At 38.5% G+C, this 4,701-nt stretch overlaps 1 protein-coding gene across 1 annotated transcript in view; it reads left to right on the top strand.

Annotated features, from left to right (window-relative positions):
* Positions 1-2,496: 2,496 nt before the first annotated feature.
* gstcd (glutathione S-transferase, C-terminal domain containing) overlaps positions 2,497-4,701 on the top strand; it is a 151,618-nt gene continuing 149,413 nt past the window's right edge. Inside the window, exon 1 of the mRNA XM_017701409.2 lies at positions 2,497-2,571. The gene's annotated coding sequence lies outside the window, so the exon portion shown is untranslated. The remainder of the gene's footprint in view (positions 2,572-4,701) is intronic.

The following is a 4,701-nucleotide window of genomic DNA, read 5'->3' as shown; positions in this document are numbered from 1 at the left end:
TCCTCCCAGCTTACAGCACATGCTCAACACACTGATGCTGTATTACTGTAGAGTTCTCAGTGCTGCAGCACTCGTGTTCAGCAGCAACTTGCTCCATTCACACAATTCCAGATTTGCAATTTTAATGGGTTTGTTCTCTTCCGAGTTTTTTCAAATGACAACACTTCTACTTATAGGGCTAATCAAATACATGTGTGAGAAATCTGTTTTTCCTCTGTTCCATGAGGAAAAACAGTTCCATCCATTACATTTTGTTCTCTGATTCACTTTGTCTTTGATTTCATTCTGTTGTGTTAGTTCAGCTCCTGGACAGCTTTGTTGTTGCTCACGCTTGCCACTTTCCAGTTTTAGCATTTTATTTTAGATAGAAACGATCCCGATCAGATAAAAAAAGCACCTAGCACCTATCTGTAGTATACTAAGTAAGGCTAATACATACATTTCATTGCAGTTCTAAGTTTCTTTTTATGGCATAATATTTTCTAATATAATATAATATAAATATAAGTCGGTTTCCTCTAGGTGACGTCTACTCTTTATTGCATTGAAGGGACACATGTTTGACTGGAGCATGTGTTTAAGCTACTTGGCTCAGGTATAGATGTAAGCAAAGGCATGTACTTTTGTGATGATGGACCTGGCAGTCCTTCTCAGTTGTTGACCACTGCACTGCCACAGTGAAATAACTGACATGACCGCTCTGTTGTTAAATTTACACCATGAAGAGTTAAACTGATTTCAGTGAATGTTCAATGCCCTTCTGTTAGAAATCACAGTGTGAGGTATTGCATTTTATTGTTATTTATATTATTTTTCTACATTCCAAATTTCTCTTATTGATGATAAAGCATCAGACAGACAGACAGACAGACAGATAATTAAGTTAATTAAGTGCTTATTAAGCATTAGTTACTAATTAGGTACTTGGTAACAGTACTTGATTACACTTAACTAATAGTAACAGATATATAGGTGGGTAGATAGATAGATAGATAGATAGATAGATAGATAGATAGATAGATAGATAGATAGATAGATGGACGGACGGAGGGAGGGATGGATGGATGGATGGATGGATGGATAGACAGACAGACAGACAGACAGACAGACAGACAGATAGACAGACAGACAGAGGCAGATAGACAGACAGACAGACAGACAGACAGATAGACAGATAGACAAACAAACAGACAGACAGACAGACAGACAGACAGACAGACAGATAGATAGATAGATAGATAGATAGATAGATAGATAGATAGATAGATAGATAGATAGATAGATAGATGGACGGACGGACGGACGGACGGACGGAGGGATGGATGGATGGAAAGATAGACAGACAGACAAAGACAGACAGACAGACAGACAGAGGCAGACAGACAGACAGACAGACAGACAGACAGACAGACAGATAGATAGATAGATAGATAGATAGATAGATAGATAGATAGATAGATAGACAGACAAAGACAGACAGACAGACAGACAGACAGATAGACAGATAGACAGACAGACAGAGGCAGATAGACAGACAGATAGATAGATAGATAGATAGATAGATAGATAGATAGACAGACAGACAGACAGATAGATAGATAGATAGATAGATAGATAGATAGATAGATAGATAGATAGACAGAGACAGATAGATAGAAAGACAGACAAAGACAGACAGACAGACAGACAGACAGAGGCAGATAGACAGACAGACAGACAGACGGACGGACGGAGGGAGAGATGGATGGATGGATAGATAGACAGACAGACAAAGACAGACAGACAGACAGACAGAGGCAGATAGACAGACAGACAGACAGACAGACAGACAGATAGATAGATAGATAGATAGATAGATAGATAGATAGATAGATAGATAGATAGATAGATAGATAGATAGACAGACAGAGACAGATAGATAGACAGACAGACAGACAGACAGACAGATAGATAGATAGATAGATAGATAGACAGACAGACAGACAGATAGACAGATAGACAGACAGACAGAGGCAGATAGATAGATAGATAGATAGATAGATAGATAGATAGATAGATAGATAGATAGATAGATAGACAGACAAAGACAGACAGACAGATAGATAGATAGATAGATAGATAGATAGATAGATAGATAGATAGATAGATAGATAGATAGATAGATAGATAGATAGATAGAGACAGTTAGATAGACAGACAAAGACAGACAGACAGGCAGATAGATTTCAGATAAATATCTATCTATCTGAAGGCTTCACTGCTCAGAGAAAGTGCACTTGCGCCCTAATTTTTAAGGTATAGTGCTAAATTTTTATATTTGACTTTATAAACTGATTATTTTGTCCTGGAGCAAGAAAAGACAGAACTGAGTAGTGCAGGCTGGACTACACAGGAGCTGAGAGCCACAGTGATGCCGTGCTCAGTGTAGCAGCTAATGCTCCGGGCTAGGACCGCGTATTATGCTTTCGGTGGCACGTCGGTATGTTTTTTGTGTAGCACAAAAGCGCTACACGTGAGTCGGAGTTTAAGAGGAGACGGCCGGTGGATTTGACCGCGTCGCTGTGAGTCGCTGTGAGTCGCTACAGCCACACAACAAACATATAAAACAACCCGCACTGCGATTCACTGGTGTCGTTACTCATGTACGTGTTGAGAAGAGTCTGAAGGGCGGTTAGCTGAGTTAGCAGCCGTCTGTCTGTGCTCAGCCATCGCTGCCTTCCGCTTCAGCTTTCTTTCTAAGGACTGAATTTCTAATAAACTTCAAGTATTAAAGGATTATTTATGTTTACAAAGTCGTTTTACGTTGACAAAAGCATTATGTAAAGCTATGGAAGGAACCCTGTTGAAATAGATCCATTTAGTAAGTGATAAAAATGAGAACGTTTTCTCTGATTATGACTTAGTATCTCAGACTTATGACTTGGTATCTCATTATAATGAGATTCTCCTAGTTATGATTTAGTATCTCATACAAATATCTTATAACAGATAGATTTTCAGTGGTGGACAGATAACTCGCTCATTTCTGCTGGACTATTAAAGGCTCAGGAAGATTTATGGAGTGACTGATTTGTTCTCAGTTTTAACTTCTTTTTCTCAGTAATTATAAGCTGTAGGATCTCTCTCAACAAATGACTTGATATCTTATAATAGTGAGATTCTATATCGTAACAGTGACTCACATTTATGACTTGATACCTCATAATTATGACTTGGTACTACGTCATAGTTGTAATAGTGTCTCATTATTATGCCACAGTAAGTTATTGCAATTCCAAGATAAGTACTAAGATAGATACTGAGTCATATTTATAAGAGAGAATCTTCTTTTTATGAGATAGACATATCATGATATGTCTATGATATCAGATTATGAGATGCTAAGTCATAATTATGGAAAACGTTCTAATTATTATGACTTGATAAATGGCTATGTATTTTTCTCCAGTGGTGGAAAACGGTCTTCCAAATAAACCACATAGGGTTCAAATTAAGCAAGTAAGTCTCCTGTAATTAACAGGGGAGTTTCTCAATCTGTATTCATGAGTTTGAGCACGTTTCATACGCTGTATCTTCGTAGAACAAACCGAGACACGCTTCACACTGGTGGGCACCTAATTGCCATTATGTTTAGTGAATAAGGACCTAACAAGAAGGACCGTAACTGCAGTGGATGGTTTTGGATTATAGACTGGGGTACATTTCTAGGACACAGTGGGTGTGTCTCAAACTGCAGTCTGTATGTTCTTGTGTCCTTGTGAACTTGCTGACTCTCTTGATCTAGAATGCAAGGATGTAGAGTACAAAGCACAGATTCAGAACAGCTTCAGTAGCTGAAGTCAAGGAAAGATCCCCCCCCCCCCCCCCCCCCCCTCAGAACAGTGTTCATTTACTGTAAAATGAAAACATATGAGCTTGCCGTATTCAGGATGACCCTGGTCAAAAAGCCTATAGGACTTCTGTTAAAAGCTGATAGGAATCCCTATATGATTTATATTACTTTGTAGCTTCTAGATGAAGAACCAAAGGGAAACATCCAGCATGCAGTCAAATGCTCTTTTATTGAACAGGCAGCAAAGGAGATCTGCCGCCCAGCGCTATTCAAGCAGCCAGGATAGCCTGCAGGTCACTTCACATGAGTGTGGAACTTTTCAGACAGACTTTGCCAGCAGAACTAGCTGCTCTTACAGCCTCTTAAAGGTATACTGGACAAGAATTAAGCCTGTTATTTTCTGGACTACATTTTACTTTCAGTCGATCAATCCGGGAAACTAGATAAGATCCCCAGATCGCCATGTGTACAGCGTGAATATAGCCATATTCTTTACTCTCCAAAATGACCAGTGAACCAAAATGTGTCTTTTGAGTTTCTGCAATCGTAAAAATGTGGTAAATGAAAAAAAAGAAAAGAAAAAACAAATGCCATGCATGTTCCTCTCCATCACGAGTGTGTTTACAAAATACACTTTAGGACAGAACCTTATCTCAGAAATATCATTAAAAAATTTGTGTGTTTGCATGCATTTAATAATCCGATCATAATTTGACTTCTGCAGTTATATGATTATTCAAATGGTCATAAACAGCACACTCCACATCTTTAGACTACAGAGTATGATCTAGAAGTCCGATACAGATTTTAGCTCAGTAATCAGAATTCCTGCATGTAAACACTTACCCTGATTTCTTTCGGATTTCTCA

Source organism: Pygocentrus nattereri, chromosome 5, assembly GCF_015220715.1.
Source record: "Pygocentrus nattereri isolate fPygNat1 chromosome 5, fPygNat1.pri, whole genome shotgun sequence".
Taxonomy (NCBI): domain Eukaryota; kingdom Metazoa; phylum Chordata; class Actinopteri; order Characiformes; family Serrasalmidae; genus Pygocentrus; species Pygocentrus nattereri.
The sequence above is the reverse complement of the archived record's forward strand: the minus strand, read 5'-3'. Positions and strand labels throughout refer to the sequence as shown.